The sequence below is a fragment of the Anser anser genome (genome assembly GCF_964211835.1).
Source record: "Anser anser genome assembly, chromosome: 21".
Classification (NCBI taxonomy): Eukaryota; Metazoa; Chordata; class Aves; order Anseriformes; family Anatidae; genus Anser; species Anser anser.
In genome coordinates, this window is record NC_139742.1 from 3919505 (window position 1) to 3938804 (window position 19300).

At 41.9% G+C, this 19300-nt stretch overlaps 1 protein-coding gene across 1 annotated transcript in view; it reads right to left on the reverse strand.

Moving 5' to 3' along the window:
- TNC (tenascin C) overlaps positions 1-19300 on the reverse strand; it is a 177497-nt gene that overhangs the window by 74312 nt on the left and 83885 nt on the right. The window lies entirely within an intron of this gene.

Below are 19300 nucleotides of genomic sequence, written 5' to 3' on the forward strand. Positions count from 1 at the left end.
AAAAAAAAAGAGAGAGAAAGGGAGATAGAGATAAAAGCCCAGGGAAGAACATGGGAGGGCTTCCCTTTCTTCTCAGATCTGATAAAAAGGCATTATGTGGTTGTGTGTGTGTAAAGATAACGCAACCACTTGTTCGAGGCTCATGGTTTTCTGGTCACTGCATTCTCTCCGCGTCCCACCCCGGAGCTATCAGGAGCACACACGGTGCTCACCTGGGACTGCTGCAGGGGCCTTGCTGTCTCTGATTACCCCTGAACCTCCCTCGGATCCTCTTTGCTGATTTCTTAAAAGTAAAATTTGTTCTGGTCATCTCCCTTGATCCCAAAGGCAAGGGGGTTACTGTACACAGCCCCTAATAAATCTTCAATTTTTGTATGCAGTTCTCAGAATATTCTCAAAATGATCCTGGTGCCAGCCTACATTAGCTCCCCCCCAGTTACGCAGTTCTGAGAAATTCAGTTAAAGCTTGCAGTCAGTGACAAAAACTGAATGAGATGTAACACAATTTTTCCAATAAAATCTGATGGAGACTGAGAAAAAGATGGTTCCCCATACAATAAGCCACTTGCTGCCTGTTACTTCAGTAGTCCTTTCACATAGATGTGAAAAAAACACATTATTCCTCTGTCCACATCCACAAGTTGAAACAAGACAGGAAGCTTGTGAGTAAACTACGGGAAGCAATATGCAGGATTTGTTTTTGCAGTGTTTGCTAATAACAGCTTTTCTGCCAACAGCTATTGAATAAAAATTTAAACTACTTTTTTCTCCTATCGTTCCCCACCCAGTTACCTGACTTCAAACAATATGCCTTATGAGTTTCAGGTAAGAGTTCGGGCCTGTTCTTGGTTTATCTTTTCCGGCTCACCCATCCTTAACCATACTCTGTGGCAAATACTGAGCGATACACTGAGTCAGGAGCAAATGGTAGCATGAAAGAGGGAAATGTACTTTAATCAGAAAGACAGCTTTAGGTTGTGATCTTTAATGCATGGGACTAAAACGGAATGATGTGCCCTGTGGTATCCTCTTTCATTAGATAACTGTCGATAGCAATTGATTTTTTTTTTTTTAATGAATTGAGAAGGGAGAAAGTAATTGAACATTAATATTTGTACAAACAGCTGGGTTTGCTGCTGTGTTGTTACACACAAGCTCATGTTGGAGATGAAATTCAAACACGTAAGGACAATCATAACAGACAAATCTAGGAATAGCTAGATGACAGCATGAAATCTAGGATAGCATGGAAGTATGAGAGAGACTGTGACTCGTTACTGTGGAAAAACAGTGAATTTCACACTATATACTCATCCTCACCTTGAGACAAAATTGTTGCAACACAGGTAATTAGACTTAGTTCAACTTTAATACCTGGATTGGTTTATTCCATCCCAGGAGTAATTTACTTTGTAGCAGCATATCTGACAGTGTGAAAGCTGCCCTGAAGGCAAAGAAGCCAGCACAGCAGGAATTAACATCCTGTTAGCACAGCCTGAGATGTGTCTTGCCACGCACATGGTACAGCCGAGTTCAACAGCATGCAGATGGGAACGCACTGAGCCACTGGAATAAAACTTATGAAATAAAAGGCCAGGTTATTGTGCCTTGGGGCGGGGAAATAGATTCTTGGTTCAAGCAATTTTAGGAGCCAGGAGAAGTGTTCGGTGCCTGTGGCTGGAAGGAAGTACATTTCTCACAGTAACCTGATGTTGGAGTAGGACAGAGCTCAAAAGCAGCACCCAAGAGCTCGGTGGAGATGGCCAGGGCAGATTCAGAACTGGCAGCCTGAGAAACGGAATCCAGTGGGGTCACGGTGCAGCGAATCCCACTGAGCTCAGTTTATCTTACTTAATGCTAAGATAGAAAAAAGAAAACAAGTTTTAAAGACAGACTATAATATTACAGGATCTATCCTTAAGGACATATTACCTTTAAAAAAAAAATTAAAAAAAAAAAATCTTTCTAGGCTCCTTTCTATGCACTAATTCTTGTAGTACAAGTAATTTCCAGAGACATTTTGATCCTTTTTCACTGAATAGCCTTCCCTTGTATTTTCTGTCCTTTGAGCCAATATTCACTAGATTTCACTGGTACAGAATAAAGTCCACAGTGCTTTTGTCTCAACATCAGCACTGCCATGATTTCTTTGTGACTGTGGCCAAATACAGGTCATTCTAGTTCACGCTGAGTGGCGTTCTGGCAACCTCGCTGTACCTTTGGCTCCTGGGCTACCATCTTACCTGCTGCTTTTCAGTTGATTTCCCATTAATTTGCAACAAACCATGGTCCCAGTGTATTCACTGCTTCTTACTTGACAACCATTTGCAAACAGACTTTGATTTCTACAAGTGCACTTACTGTTTAGAATCACTGTGCTAATATACAAGACAGTTTAAAGGCACCTAAATATCTAAAATACTGCTTTAAATATCTGCTATTTGCAGCAATTCATGTTGCCCCCATACTAATATTTTCCCATTTTTCATGTAATGACTCCCAAATAGATTATGGGCTTTCAAAAGCATTACAAACTTCTGGCTGTTTGTCCAGTGCTTATATTTAGGTGAGAACACTATTTCATATAGTCATTCACGGGCCATCCTTTCCCAATGTTATGAACACTGGCATGACCATGTTCAACCATGTTGAAGATGACATTGCTCTGAGGCTGGATTGATTCTGGTAATTGCAACCCATGTTGAAAACCAGAAAAAGGCAGCCACTGTTTTGTTATTAGAAAATGCAGCAGCTTATTCCTAACCCAGGGATCATCTGACAGAAGCAGATGAACACAAAATCTGAAGGTGCAAGTTTGCAACTAATGCTTAGATCAGCAATACTGAGAGTTTCAGTGGAATCAACTGGATGTTTAAATACAGTAACGTTTGGCCCCATAACGTCCAATAAAATAGTAAATATCACGCCAGTCACTAAATTACAAAAAAAAAAAAAAAACTTGAAAATTTTGGATTTTTTGAGAGATGATCTCCAAAGAAGATAATGAAATTTCCTCTATTATTTGGATTTAATATTATTATTGTCAGGATGTTTCCCAAGGGTTGCATTCATTCCCTAAGTGAAGAAATAGGATGCAGCTGTCTGAGAGCAGACCCACTGGGTTTGTGCACCGCTTGTATACAGGAAGCCAGTTGCAACTGATATCCATTTACCCTGTCTTTAACCATTTTTTTAAAGAGCTGATTATGTCTTGACAGTATTTGTATGACCTGGAAAGAACACAAGCTGAATCGCAAATAAAAGGTAATTGAGAAAATGTTGGTGTTTAATAAAGTTATCTCAAACTCTCTTATCACATCAGTGAAAAGAAACTGTGCCTCTTAAAGGATACACAAGAGTGGAGCCATGACTAACACAAGGTCTGCTGTGCTCTGAAAGATGATCTGATCATGTCTTTCATCCCTTTCCCTAATATATAAAATATATGTTCTTTGCAAGGTAGGCAGCAATACACTGATAATATATGCTACACAACAATTTGTTGTTAGTGGTATCCAAAACATTTATAAATAAAATCTAGATAGCACTATGCAAAATTCACTCAAAAAAAATCAAAGCTTCACTGCAAGAAATAGCAAGTAAATTGAGAACAACCAGTGCATAAGTATTTTCCATCCCAGCTGATGGTGTCAGCCTCCGTGACACAGAGTAGATTCTAATCTTCACAAATATCTTTGCCATTTATTATATTTACAGTAGACTTTATTAGGAGTTTATAAAACAAAAAACGTTTTTCACTATGTATCAAGGTAGGAAAAGAGACAAGGAGGAATATGCCAAAATTGTGGAGGACTGAGGAAGAAAATGAAGATTATATGGGATGGCATAAAACTCTTATCAACATGTTAACATTACTTGTAAGTGGTTAAGCCACAGATGACAGAGGGAAAGTACCTGACCTGCTTGCCAGTAAAGGTTTTATACCATGCCATGCCAATTTGTATCTTCTAAGTGCTTGTGTTCATAAAAACACTTAAGCACATGCTTCTATCCATCACTAAAAACTTGAGTACACTTTATTATAATCATGTATTCGAGCCGATTGATGTCAAAATTACAGCTAATGAAGTTAAACACATCCTTAAGTGACTTGCAGGAACAGTTCCCCCCACACACTTAAGTAGTGACAACAGCAAAATAAAAGTCTGTAGTGCTTATCCATTCTATATGAAAGATGTTCAAATGTAATGACAACTGCTATCAGACCTAAAGCGATGAGATTCCTAACGCTAATAACACCTGAAGAATTGACACATACACAGCACAAACAGATGTGAGCACACTTAAGTACTCTTTTGTTAGAAAATGTGATACGATTTCACCCAATGATCATCGCAAGGACTTGGTGTGGGAGGACGGTAGCTCACATTACCCCCAGGAATGGTCTCAGGGGCTGTGAGCACTTAGGTAGAGATGAGGATACCAAATGAGTGTGGTAGCTGAAAAATGTAGCTTTCCACAGAGAGTGGAAGCAATGTTCCTTTGGTCTGTATCTTGGTATATCTAGTAGGGTTTGTTTAACAAGAATCTGTCTTAATTTCAAGTAGGACCTTGATGGGGCTCATCAGAACTGCCCTCGTTATGCCACAATAACACCCGACCACACTACCTCCACACCCCTGCAAAAAAGCCGTGGACGTTCTGGAGCCCGTGATGCCCTCCTGGACTAAGTGGTGGCCCTGAAGGGCTCTGCAGTAAGTGGTGCCTGAAAGAAACACTTCCCCGAGTGAGATGTGATTCACAGGGAACATATTCAGTCACTACGAAACACACCAACTAGAAACACTCACCTAGTACGAGCAAGAGGCAACTCCTTTGCAGGAATGTATACCTGTCCCACAGACATATCTCAGTTTGCTGCTAGTAAATGTAAAAATCTACTACTTTTTTTTTTTTGAAAAAGGAAAATAAAGGTTTAACAAAAAGTGACTTTAGTAGCTAAATGCATCCTTAGTTCCATGAGTTCGAGACAAATATCTAATCCCAACTGCACGTTTCATCAAAAAATGTCAAAGCATTTGCACATTAAAAAATGAGATGGGAATTTAAAGGTCATATAGACTTTCCCTAGGGCACAATAAGCTATACATAATCCAATACAGTTTAGTAAAACAAGTTTGGCAATGAGCATAGCACTTTTTGAGGGAGAAGCTATACTAAAATTGAACGTCACCAACATGAGAACAAGATCAAAGACTAGGAATGGGACTTTCTAATACCCAGCCAGAAGCCTGTGTGGCAAATTTAATGTTTTCAGATATTCATACTGAAATTTAGAAAAAAAAAACAACAAAAACAGCCCTGTTATAATTGTTGCTGTAGGAGGAAGGCCTCTTTTCTGAGGAAAACAGGAGCAAAAAAATCTTTCCTAACTGAAAAAGGAAAATTACAACTCAGTCTAGTCACTCATGCTTCAGGGAATGCTGTCAGTTAGTCTCAGAGCTGTACCTGGCCTGGTTAACTATTTAACAGGTAAACCATACGAATGTAAGCAAAAATAAATAAATAAATAAATAATGAAAGAGAAAGAAACTTTGTAAGGATTTGGATCCAACATTTAAAGTAGAAAGCTGGTCATCACAGCTGTCTCAATGCTTTCAGGGAAAGGGAATCTTTAATTCCCTTAATCCTTTAAGGGAAAGTGAAAGGAATCCTTAATTCCCTTAATCCTTGGGAAAGGGAAAGGGAAAGGGAAAGGGAAAGGGAAAGGGAAAGGGAAAGGGAAAGGGAAAGGGAAAGGGAAAGGGAAAGGGAAAGGGAAAGGGAAAGGGAAAGGGAAAGGGAAAGGGAAAGGGAAAGGGAAAGGGAAAGGGAAAGGGAAAGGGAAAGGGAAAGGGAAAGGGAAAGGGAAAGCTCTGTGGTTGGGACAGGAAATGTCCCAAGCCATTCCTCTTTGTGCTAGTCCTAGGCATTTATGCCTCTAGGCTTCAAAGGATACCCTAAAATTGTTTGAAAATAATAAATCACGGTCATAAATTAGCAAACAGGAATATTTAGATCCTCTGTCCCACTTTTGGGGATGAGCAGCAGATAAAGTCATTACAGAAAGTCAAGAATCTGACTGATGGAGAACCAATCATTTGCTTTGTAACTCGGCCTCTGCAGGCAGCTGAAGAGGTGAAAGGTTCACTGAAATAGTCGAGACTGAGCCAGACAACAGAGCTATTTGACCCGCACGGCTTTTGTACAGAGCAGCCAAGTCTTTTAGTGTGCGGGTTGGAACTGCTGGGCTCACTTTCAAGGAAGAACCAACTCTGGATGTCGAACTACAGGTTCAAGGGCAATATCCTGGGGCAGAGGGAAAGCAGTCCGGTAGATAAGACAGACACATATCCTTGAAATATAATTCTGGATTCCTCAAGTACTAAAAAAGTAGTTTTTGCAGCTATATTTGCCTAATTATTGCCTCGCTTTTTGATAATGTAACAAGAAACAGGGTCAAGGAAAGGCAGACTTGGGAGAATCTGCATTTGCCTCCCTTGCTCCCATCTTGCCAATTTTAGTGAAAAGTGCTAACTAATTAGCATCTCCCTTTCCTCTGTTGTTTGTTCTCAGAATAGCCCCCGACCAGCTGGGATACCATACCCGAGCTGTCAAAGACCAGCAAGGACCAGCTGCACAATTAACCCCAAATCACTCATAGGCGCCCTCAGGAATGTCCTGATCTAGGTGTTCTTCTCCAGCTTGCACCCAGCCACGAAGAGGCAGGAGCATGGTCCTTCCGCCCGATTCCTGGCACTGCCCATTTTCCCTGACATGGGACACATTTCCCTTTCCATGGACACAGCGAAGAGATGGGAAAAGGGAGCAATGCCAGATCCCAAGTGTACAGTGTCGAGGGGGAAGACAAGCTCCTTCTGCTCTCCCCTCAGGTATCGCTCACCGCTCTGCAGTGAGTCATGATGTGAGGTTGTTTGCAGTGAGGTCACATCATAAAAGCAGACCAAAGGAGCAGAGGGAGGCCTTTTTTCCTTGCCTTTCTCCCAGCATTTCCGGAAGGAGCCCGTACACCTTTCCTCATATCCTGCACTGAGCTTCTTCTGGGACCAAAGGGAAACCTCAAAGCAGATGGGATTTAGCTTACTTACATTTTGTATAGCTAACTCAGGTTTCATTAAAGACAGCTGTAATCCCAGACTTCTTCAAATGTGTTAGCTCAGCTCTTACGTAGCTTCTATATCTTTAGAAATCCAGGCTTAGCAATAATTTGAACCAAAAATGAAAGAGTGAATTTGTCAGAAACATTGACGTCCTGAATTTAACAAAAAAATTTGCAAGTTTGTAATTGAGCCCTGAATACCAGTCCTGTCTTGTTTCCCAGTTTTTCTCATCTTTAACAGGGCAGCGAGGTCTCCCATAGGCTGAGACTGGAGCCCATCACAAAACACAGCAATAAGCAGAATATATGCTAGAGTAAGAAAGGCCATAACTGACTGCTCCTTATACCAAGTGCCTTTCCTTCATGCTTGAAAAGTCAGGGGCACCCTGTTGTCTCTCATCTTGGGGCTCTATTAACATCAGTAGAAGAACAAATTCAATTTAAACTTTCTCCCTTCCTCATAACGGCCTTTCTTAGCTCAGATTTAAGATTATCACCCTTTCAGAGCTAACAAACCAGGCAAACCTTCTACAACAGAATAATCCACATCTTTCCGTGTTCAAATAAAGTTGCTTGTGACCCATTTATATGACAGCATCACAATAGGAATCATGTGTGCTGCTTTTATTCTGAATACAGTTCTTTCATCCCCATGCTTTTGGAGTGAAAGTTGTATGACAGTATTGTCCAAATATTCCTCCAAAACTTCATTTACCAAATTGAAGTTAATTGAATACATAAGTTTAATTCACAAAAGAATGGATGTTTCTTTTACTGAGCTAACAGTATCAATAATTTAATAATACCTATGTTTCAAAACAATCAAGACTGAACAGTAAAGTCTTGTTGCTGTGTACAGGGTAAATTCAGTTCTTTGGTCACCCCTTACAATTGGCAGATGCTGTCTACAACAAGGAATGCACAGATGCACACAACTAAGATGAAGATCTAACCAAGAAGAGTTCCTGCTCTAGATCTCTGTTTTTATCTGTTATCTCCAGAACAGACCTGATTTTGCGAGAGTGCAGTTAGTCTTCTCTCATCTAAAATAAGTTTAAGGGCAAACACTTGTATTATGAGAGCTTTTTCCTACTGTTACTGGTTTAAATCGCATTTATTCTGGCAAAGGCAGTGCCTCCCACAAGGCTGATTTCTAAAATTGATGCCTGGAGAACAGAGAGAGGATGCAGAACCTATGCAGATATCAAATTCCAAATATTTTATTTCCCTTTAAAAGCTTTTTACAGACACCATTATGCAATGAGGATTACAAGTACTCATGTAACAGCCAGTGCTTTGGTATCCCAAAACGATCATGTCCAAGATTGCTCATTACAGTTAGGAAGTGATTCCATTTGGTAAAGCCAACAAGATACTCCATATGTCATGAATTCCAGTCCATTACAGCTGAATTCTGCCCACGTCCTCCTGCTGTAGTTTTCCAACACCTCAACACGTTAACTGCCACACAGAAAAGTTTTGTCTCACTACCTGTTGGTTGTTAAATGATTTAAAAAAAAAAAAAAAAAGAAAGGAAAAGTATTGTGGGAAACCTAGAATTCAATACATCAAGCGTCTTGGATTTCAACTTGGCATTTGGCCAGAGTGCAGAAGCACTTACGGACTTTACACATATTTCTCCGATAGTATCATGACTCCCCTTTTTCTTTTTTTCTTCCTTCTGTCTACGTTACCAGCGTCTGTTCCCAATTTGCTGTGTAATGAAGTGACACAGGGTTTAGGAACGTCCCTGGAACAAACTACCAACCCCCACCGCCTACTGCAATGGGGAGACTCGTGGCTCTGACTTCATGGCACCCGGGACTAACAAGCACAGAGCTACTGCAGCAGCCCTGGCAAGAATAAAAAAAGCAACCAGACTCCATATGTCCGCCCAGCACTGAGGGGGAAGTGAGTGAGGACAGATTTTCCATTCTATAGCCAGAGGCCCATCTTACGGGAAATTTCGGTCAGTAAAAGCAAAATGTTACTGGAATGTTGCCTTCCTTGAGCTTGCGTGGATTTTTGTATTATTAAATTTGGAGAAACAGGTGTGAAAAATTCATCCCTTTCCCCATGGGGCTTGTTCAGACGTTGCAGATTGCGTGGACTCTGCGAGACGCAAAAGGGCTTCTGTCTGGCAGCGTTACCTGCAGACGAATACCTGTTTCTAATTAGCCACGGGTGAGCCCCCCCTGCCCATCCCAAGGCAAGCCAGAAGGAAAGCATCTGGCAATAACAACAATCTTGTCTGCTGAAACAAGTCGCCAAATAACTTCCTTTGCATTCAGTATCCCATGAAGTAGCTGAAAAAAATGAGCCGGGACATCTCAGCGCTTTGTGAGCAGCCACAATAAAAACAAACTGCCCTCTGCAGGCAGAGGATGCTCAGCCCCACTGAGAGACTGCCATGAATTGACAGAGGCCCTGCTAAAATAGACTGCTCTGCCTTTAGGAGGGGTAGCACAGAAAGGCTTCATAGAGCCAGGAAGCATCTTCCCTGTTTGTGCCACCCCCCCATTTCCATGCTCCCAAATCTCAGGCACTCAAGACAGGGCTGCAGGGCGGCAGCGGTCTTGCTGCATTGGCTCTCCTACTAGGGCAGAGCCCCCGTGCTACTAATGGGAATGCAACGTGACTCGTTTCAATACTCACATCTTGGTGGCTTAATAGGCATTTCATAGAATCATAAAGGTCGGAAAAGACCTTCAAGATCACCTGGTTCAACCATCCCCCTACTACCAATGTCAACCACTAAACCATGTCCCTAAGCACCACGTCCTAACTTTATTTGTAACCTGTCAAGAGCATCAGCTGCTATAAGTAAGCTTACATGCAATTCAGCGGAGGTGTCACAGTCCTACGGTACTGAAAAACATTAATTAAGAAGCTCATGAGAACTACTGGGGTATATCAAATCATCAGGCAACCAGACAACAACAGCAAGAACAGTACAGAGAAATGCCCTCCCTTTATATTCTGTGGGGCCTCTGTTATGAACTGCATATATTTAAAGATCCATTGCAATTCAGGAAGAATAGTACAACAGATTTTACTCCTTTCAGTGACTGCTTCAGACATCAGAGAAAGTTTCAGAGACTCAGGAGGTCCTGTATTCAGGGGGAAAAAAAAAGGCCAGAGAAAATAGAAAGCAATTTACATCTCTAGACTAATTGACGCTTGAGGAAGTTTTTAAGAAAATCTTGGAAGTGACCCCTGGCTCCAGTGCCTGTTCCAATACTGTGGCAAAGATGAATAAATTAACCCTCAGTAAAATAGGAAAATACATTTTTTTTTTTTTACCTCTACTGGCAGACAAAGCAAGCAGTCCAGTAACGAGGGCAAAGAACATACAAAATGTTCTTAGTTTTCTCACTCAGCCCGTGTTCTTTCCAGAAGCTGATGGCAAAGGATACAGTTCTTGTAAGAGCTACATTGAAGGGAACAACAGACTACAGACACTTTTCAGGTTTTCTTTTCTAAAAGTGGATTAGGGATTTAAGATTATTGTATTGCATCTAAAAAATCAACCTTGTGCATGAAAGACTCAGATGATTAAAATCCATAGGATTTGTTTGTAAAGTCCTGAGAGGCCCCGTGCACAGCATTTCCTAGGCTCAAATCCACCCCCCCAGGCTGCGCCCACTTCAGAGCCTGGTATGCAGCAGGAGCTGCACCGCACTGTGCTCTTTTCCCCTATCACCAGCAAAGACCTGCCCTGGCCTGTGGCACAGCATGGTGGTGGTTCAGACCAACACACACATGTACACATACACCTACTTATTTTGCACAAAGAGACTTGCTCTTCCCTTTCCCTTTTTGTTTCTAGCCCTTATACATATGTTCTGCTTAAGTGTAATGCATGCACTTAAGAGAGAAGGTATGAGATGTGCTCTGAAGAGGAGACTTGTCTTCTAAAAGCAGTGTTTCAAAAACAACTAGACATTAATACAATGTTCTTTCAAACATGAATGGATTCTGGACTATCTGAGAGTTGGAACTTCTTTCAGGAGAGCACTGTAAGTGCAGTGTTCGTTCCATAATTAGCCATTTCAGAGAGAAGTTACTGGACTGCCCGGACTGCTGTTTAAACCTGATAGTTCTCATTTTCCTACAAAGTTTGATGGAGTTGCTCATGTAGCTCATATTTCTTATTTTTATTTATTTTTCTTATCACATTAGAGAATCTGATGAAAGGCAAATTACTTCAGAGAGAGATGATATATTCACCACAATGGCATGGGAATGCCTGACCTACTGTGACCTACAATGCCTATTGTGGATTTAATGTGGGATACGAATGTGAGAGCCTACAAAAACCTCTGAGCATTTTAACTATGCAGGAAGGGGGTGAGAGGAAGGAGAGCACTCAAGAGCAAGTTCTGATCCTAAAGGGGTGTAAATCCAAAATAGCTTCCTAGAAACAAATGACATTACTCCAAATTTTGGTTGGTGTAAGTGAGCTCGCCTCCTAAATGACACGTCAAAATTTCGGTGTTCTAGGATGGAGGAGAGGAAGCAATTAATGTTTCACCGCACTGTAAAAAGCCAACTGTGTCAATAGATTATATTGCACTGGAGGAAGACAGTTTCTAAATGCGGTTGAATTTGACATCATCAGAAATGCATAGGTGCAGCCTCCTACATAGTATGAGGAAACACAAGCCGAGACATAATATGCCAATGGAATATTTTTTTTCCTGAGAACATGAATAATGTGATCACTGAAAGTGTGGCTCGGGGAGCCTCACAACTCAGGGATTGCAAATCTCAAATTCCTTCATAGATTATAACCTGACTATAGGTCTACTTGGAGAAAACGTCAGCAGTCCAGACACTTCTACAAAGCTCTCTCCAAATGCCCTCACAAAAATTCAGCTTGGAAACCAGGCAGAGCACAGAGTGACACCCAGCCTTCCTCAGAACTCTGGGGCTCGCTGGGCATAACCTGAATGGTTTCTTCTCCTTGCTAAATGCAAGCAGCACAGGAGAGTTTATAAAAATTATTATAACTTATTTAATATTCCAAGAAGTTAATCCATGAAAGTTCCTGATCGCTGATGCAACCTAAGATCAGTTATAAATCATTGGGAAAAAATAAGTTTCCATTCTCCAGACAAGGGGTTAAAAAGAACACAAACTGATACCATGTACGCTATGCAAGTCTGACATTACAGACACTGGCCACTAAGTTAAAAACACACTTGACTCTTTGTGTGACTTTCCAGGCCCGGATAATCAGGAGGTGTCACAGTGTGCCATAACCAGCCGTCCCTCTGAGCAGACCGTGACAGGCAGCGGCCAGAACAGCAGTTACAGACACCCTCTTTGCTAGGAGCAAAGGCCTGTACTTGAAGAAAAACAACACAAACTGTATGAAAGAGGGAAGGTGGCCTTGGAAATCAACCCAAATCATGGTTCTCTCATCCTCAGGACACACGGTACACTCAGAAACCAATACGTTGAGAACAGGCCTTTACAGCATGTGCCGCAGCTGCTAGTCAGCTGCCAAAATCTTTTCACAGAGAAACATCCTACCTTGGTCACTTTACGCCATTTGCTGGTTAAAATCCTTTCACTCCTCACACCCTCAGTGGAAATGACAGGTAGAGGAGCAGGCCCTCGGTACCTTCTGTTCTGCCAGCTGGGCACCGTGAAGCCACACGTCGCCATATTCAGCCTGAATTCGGGAAGCCTCAAACAGCTTGGAAAGATGTTTTCTCCCGCTTCATAAGCTACCTCTGTATCACGTACAGCTCTTACAGACAGCTGCAGCCTCTTGAGTATCTCCTTTAAAAAGCATGCAACAGCTTATTTCATGCATATTTTCAGCACAGACGAACGATGAACTGTGGTTTGTTGCAAAGGGGTTAGGTTTGTTCCACCTGTTTGGTGGGTGACTGGTGACAGGGTGATGGTTGGACCAGATGATCTTGAAGGTCTTTTCCAACCTTAATGATTCTATGATTCAATGAAGGTGTAGGAAATAAAGTTTCTGTCCAAACTATTTGGTAACAGTTTGCCTTTCAACACAGCCCTCCTTGAGCCCCACTGCAGTCCTACCGCCAGAAACAGGGTGTTCATACGGACATAGAGTTGAGCCAAGATTAAACTACTACCATACCTCTGGCCTGCAGTACACATGTACTCCATGTAAGCGGTTGGCTCTTTCAAACACAAAGAGAAAATAAAAGATAAAGACAATCGCAAAATATCAGAAACTCCTAGAAAATGAAGTATTTTCTGGGGTGATTTTGGCCTGTTATTTCCTCTTTTGCCAGGGGTTTGGGCTGCACCTGAGCCGGATATTACAGTGCTGTGTGGCGTCCTTCCTCGTGCATGCAGAACAGCTCTGCGCTGACTTCGCAGCTTCATCTGCGTTTCCGTAGCAAGACAGAGAGGGGGTTTCTAATTTCCATGATCATTTTTGACTGGCTGTAGTGCTCTCCCTCAAATTACTACGCACTTTCAAGTACACAAAAGAAAGGAACACGATGGCTGAATTGTGGACTGCTAATACATATAAATATGTATTTTTAAAAGCTGTGCACAAATTTGCAAAACTCATACCCCTATATCAGTTAAGAGAATAATCTAATTAGAAGAGTAACACTGATTTACAAAGAACCTTTGCAAATTTTTCTAGAGCAAATACTATAAAAACCTATTTTGACAGTTGCAGAATTCTTCTGAGATCTCTAACATCAGCTTCTTTATAAAGACTTCCAGGTTAGCTCTTGAACAAATGTGATCTTTGGCCTTGAAGCTTTTCGATCTCTCTTGAAAGGCAACTGTTCATGCAAACTGATGTATTCTTGGGCTGCACTTCCACAGCAAAACACAGGTGTGACCTGCTGAGCAGCACAGACAATGGCTGCAATAAGGAGGAGTTGAGGTTAGCTATAAGGGCCTACTGGAAACTGTAGTTACACAATGTGGCATCTCAGCAGTACTAAAATTTGTCAAGTATTTTAATAGTACTTAGCACTCATGCCACCCAGTTTGAAGCTTACTTGTAACTTATACCCATTTAGAGAACAATTAGGTCTTTGCTTTGCTACATAGGCATATACTGGCAATGTATGAGGATGGAAAGGACAGGTGGGGTCTGAACAAGTTCAGTGCAGGCTCCTTCCACAGCAGCTGGAAGAGACACAAAGTTATAGCATAAATGAAACCCATAAGCTCTCTAGCTGCAGAGTCTTCATAAACTTGTAACACAGGATAACAGAAATAGCACAATCATTTTAAGCACCTAACACTCTCCCTTTAATGACATAACTTGCTGAAGTTGAAAGTGTACTCGATAAACATGGCTTTGGCTCCAATTCACACTGTCTGCCAACATGTACTACAAACAACTTTCCAGTAGACAATCTTGAACAATCTTCAATTCAGGCTTCCCTTGCAGTATCAAGAGGGGATGTAAGAACCCTTTTAATTGTTCTTACACCTTGTGAACTCCAAAGTAGGAAAAATCCCAGAGGCTTATTGCTCAATGTTGTTGAGTTAAGCTGCAGCAAGCAAAGTGATGTCATCAAAGGCACCAACTCTGTTTCTTGGAGATATTTGGATGAAAAGTTTATGTGGGGGACTGATTTCATTTAGTAAGAATCCCAGCTATAAACAGATTAGCAAATTATTGTGACAGACAGTAAGCCTTTCGTGAGAATGTTTACCACTGAATTCCACAGGCCAGGATCCGTCCAATTCCATCATCTTAAAACATAACCAATGAGTACAGACTTCCAGGAACCACATGCTGCTAAGGAAGGTGCTGCAAGGCAGGCTGGAAGCTAGAGGGAGACTGGGGAAAAGGTGGCTGGGGGAGTCATTCTTTCCCAAATGTCACTCCAGGGATCAAGGCTGGAAGTCAGAGGACAACAAGCCAAAGAGCTAAACACATCTGGCCGTGCGGAGGTGTTAGCCAGAAGAGTCTGTCAGATGTATCTGTGCCTATGAAACAGGTCCCTAAGGCGTCAGGATAGTACTGCAAGTGAAGAAAGATGTTTGGCTTTATCTACTTCTGATTACTGTAGCACTTTCTTTCTTCAGTAAGATAATTAGTGTATTATAGAATCCATTCTGGAAAAAGATAGGGCTAAGTTTGACAGCTGAACCTGAAAAAAATGAATTGTGCTTTAGTGCAGTTCTTCCCCTTTCCAAAAAGTTTTCTACATGCAACTCATACTGCATTTTGTATAGTTACGGAAAATGAAACAAAGGCCAAATAATATAGATAATGTCACACACAGAGTCTGTGACATAGCCATAAGCCAGATCTCACTGCACCCTAGAGGATGCTTCAGACAAACCGAATCCTTCATCACTTCGCCAGTCTGCAAAAGGAATGAGTGGTTTCTGGGCAAGGCAGAGCTAGAAGGTTTTTCTTTGCAATGAACTTATCTGGGAAAAAAACTGTTTTAGCTTTCTAAATGGGAAATAAAACAGCAAATAATAAAAACAACAACAACAAATGTTGCCTGTCCCAACAGTTAAGTCAAAGGATTCTTTTCCTAATGATTCACAATAACTGTCAGACCCTGACCTTGCAGACACACAATCAGCTGGCTACTACCCTCTGGGCAGCCACATCATGAAATCTGGCTCATTAGTGTCATGCTGACTCACCAGGACCCCAAGTACAAGGAATAATGAAGCTTAGGGGTTAGAAGAGCCAGCAGGGAACAAATAACATCACTGATTCCAAGCTTCTGCCTTCAACAAACCAAAGAACTTCCTCTAAAAATTCAGTACATTAATATCAATACAGGAATAATTCCTAGCTTGAAACAGGCATCTCTAACTCTGCACAGCTATTTACCTACCTGTCTGGAGCTTCAGAAGGATATCCAAGATCTGGGGAGGAACAGATCCTTATATAAATTTCACGGGCTCCAGATCTGGCCTCATGAGCCTCAGCCATGTTTGCCCTTTTCATTGTGTAAAACTAATGCTGAGTAACAACACATTCCCTACCAATGATGGCTATGTTCATAAATATTTACAGCGACTGACTGAATGAAACCGTACTTTGTTCCATCCACACTTCAGTGTGTCAGGGCGCCTAAGCTGTTACACTGCCAAATAGAGAGATCTTCATGAAATTTAAAGCAAGAGAGTTCAACTTTGCACAAAGAGAGTTCAGCCAATTTTCCTCAGCTGCAGATCTGGTTTTGTATATAGTTTACTTTTAGGCCCTCATAACACCACCTGTTTCCTCGCTATAGCATTAGATATCCAGACTACCTGTTTTGTCAGCTCTGGTAGTTATGGTTCCCCATGTCCGTGCTGAGAATTCCCTCCTGAGCTTTGAAAGCTTCACACACGCAGCTTTATGCACCTTCCCACTGCTCCCCAAAGACCTTAACCTCACTGAACTGCCAGTCTCTTATCAAGGACTGATATTGATTCAGTCCAGGGATGGGGTAGGCTATTTGGTCCATCCTTTCCCAGTCTAGCACACACGCAATTCTCCCCCAGTTAGGAACAGTAACAAGTTTCAGCTGTCTGACAGCTCTTTTCCCATTATGTTTTTGTGAATTGAGTAGATCGGTGCTTTCTCCAAACACATAGTTCAGGTACAGAGCACCCCAAGCACTGGATTTGGCTTTTTGGCTGAGGGCTCTTTTTTGCCCCCTGAGTTTATTCACAGACTGAAATAAACATTGGGGTGAGGTGAAGGCTCTAGCTCCACTCTAATTTCATCTCTCATAGCAAAACCACTCCTTAGGGCCAAATGCTGATGCCACTGCAGCAGCAGCAGCATGTGGCTTTCCCCTTCTTGATTTTGTCCCACATTTCTAATTACTGGTAAGAATGTACTGGATTTTTATTTTTATTTTTTGAATACAGCTACTAGGTATGAGTAGAGTCCTGTCATTTCAACACAGCTGTAGAGTACATTCATTATTTCTAGCTGCTGTTTCTTTGTTTTCCTGTATATTGGACACTGTTAAATGCCCAGAGGAGCTGTGGGTGCCCCATCCCTGGCAGAGCCCAAGGCCAGGCTGGATGGGATTTGGGCAGCCTGGGCTGGGGGGATTGTCCCTGCCCTTGTCAGGGGTTGGAACAGGATGGGCTTTAAGGTCCCCTCCATTTCTAAGAAATTGCCTTTTAATGAAGGTATTGGCTTGCTGCACTTAACCTCATTGATCCTGAATATAAATAAAATTTCAGCTCATTAGATTCCAGTTTGAAATGTGAATCTTAGATCTGGAAAAGACCAAGAGGAGACCAGTGCTGGAATTCACTGAACCAAGTGTCATTTGCTGCTTGTTTGCAGAGATGAAAGCCTCACTCCAATATCTGGCATTCATTTTTTTGAATATATGTACTCTCAGCCTTCCTTCCTGCATTAGTATGTCATTCAGATAACAGTAACTCCTTGTTATTCCCTGTAGTGAGAATACAGTTGCCTAGGAGTTAGATGAAAGGTCCTTCAGAGGAAAGTATGCTGTATCTCCAGTGTAAAATAGATTCTATACCTTTTGGGTCTGTTTTTGGTTTCTTTGTTGCTTTTCCTTGTTAACTCAAAAGGAAAATCATTTAGAAGATACTAAATACGATCAGAGCTCAGCAGCATGAAGACAGTCTGGCAGTAAATGCCCTGATTAGCCCCAAGATACAGATAAATCATTTGATGTTCTTTGTGCCTGAGTTTCCTCATCAGAAATCCAGTGATACTTTTAAGTCCTTTATTTCCTCCAACTTTTCAGGGCAGGAACTGCCTTAATTTCTGGGCCCTCTACACATAAAATAACAGCTTAAAGCAGGGCCTGTACTAAGATAAAAACAGAATAAAAGCAACACAACTGAAGACAAAATTTGACCAAGAACATTCAGCACACTATCCCCATCTTGGTTATTATGTATAAAGGCTCAAATCAGAATGAAATTCAGTACAAAGCACCAACTACATAAAAGCAAATTTCCACAAGCCTGGAGTTTAGAGAGATATTCACCTAAGATATTAAAGGCAGGATACCACTAACTGAACGCACAGCTCCAGTATATCCCAGCAAATGGTATTTATGAATAGCTCCTCGATGCCCAGCTACTGTGAGAAGTATTTATGAAGCGTGCTGAGTTGGATTAAAAAGGAAAGGAGGAGGATGGAGCTAACTGAATGGCCTATCACAGTGTCTCCATCGCTTTCCTATCCCTATTTGGAGGGAACGGGAGCTTTCCACATATCTGCACGCTGAAAAGGCTGTAGGTCTGAAATTTACGTCAGCAATCTGCACTCTCGCTCACTGCACTGCCAGATACAACTCTGCCTGGTGGGATCCAAATTGTTGTAGGACCTGCTGAGTTTGTTATTTGCACTGCAGTGTTTAAAAACCGCTGCAAAGAAAGCCAGGGGATACTAAGCAGAGCGACTCCTTTCCTGTCAAAACGTGTAAACATGAACAAATATGGGGTCTGTGTGGAGAATATCAAAGTCAGGTAACACTCAGCCCAGTGCAACACCCCATGGCTGTGGGGGGACCAGAGTGTGAAAGAGTTCTTGTTTTACACAGCCGCTGTGAAACGTCACGCAGCCTGGGGTTAGAGCATGTGCTGGCTGCGTTTCCGTACCCTGAACCTAAGTTCTCCTTCTGGCTGTCTGGAGCCAGATCGTTTCAACCTTTTGTTTGCTTTAGAGTGCCCTTCTGTCTTGCTTTTCTTGAAACAACACACACACTGCATGCCAGATGCTGCTAATCTAGCGCTGCTGACTTTATGCATGTTCTGGTTTCATGGAGAATGACAGAATCACTAATGCCACAGTTTGATATAGGGCACAGCACAGAGACAAATGATGCGGACGTGCAATTCGTTCACACTGTGCGGGTATCCGCACAGAAATGTCTGCTCCTGTCTGGGACAGACTCTCCAGCCTCCAAACACACCAGCAGACTTGCTCTTTTCATGTCTTACAGCCCTGCTGCGATTTGCACAGAGACGCAGAAATTGTGGCACAGATCTTAATCTCTGAGAGAATAATGAGATTGACGTCTTACATCTTTATAGAGTGCTTATACGATGAAGGCCTACAAGAAAAGACTGGGCTTGGATTTATACACTGAAAGGATATGACTTCCTATAGTCTGAGTTGGGCTTGTGTTATATAGTCTGAGTATGCTTGTGTTCCAGGCCAGATCTGTATCTGATACAGCACAGCTGATTTGGGGGAAG